At 26.3% G+C, this 217-nt stretch overlaps 1 protein-coding gene across 1 annotated transcript in view; it reads left to right on the top strand.

Moving 5' to 3' along the window:
- LOC119594830 (store-operated calcium entry regulator STIMATE-like) overlaps positions 1-217 on the top strand; it is a 6,929-nt gene that overhangs the window by 6,287 nt on the left and 425 nt on the right. The window lies entirely within an intron of this gene.

Genomic DNA, 217 nt, shown 5'->3' with positions numbered 1-217 from the left:
GATATCCTTTGTAGATAAAATTTTCATTCTCGAAATATACGTGTAAAGGTGAACTAATGAATCTTTACAATTGCAGCTGATTTCAGTTATGAAATACAAAAAAAAAAATTGTTGTTGATGTATTCCAAGATAAGATGAGTGTTACACTCTTTAATAATAAATGAAAATATCACATATAATAAAGTTATTAAGTGTGTAGAGAATTTGAGGAATACCG

Source organism: Penaeus monodon, chromosome 34 (genome assembly GCF_015228065.2).
Source record: "Penaeus monodon isolate SGIC_2016 chromosome 34, NSTDA_Pmon_1, whole genome shotgun sequence".
NCBI lineage: Eukaryota > Metazoa > Arthropoda > Malacostraca > Decapoda > Penaeidae > Penaeus > Penaeus monodon.
Note: the sequence above shows the minus strand (reverse complement) of the source record. Positions and strands in the feature narration are given on the sequence as shown.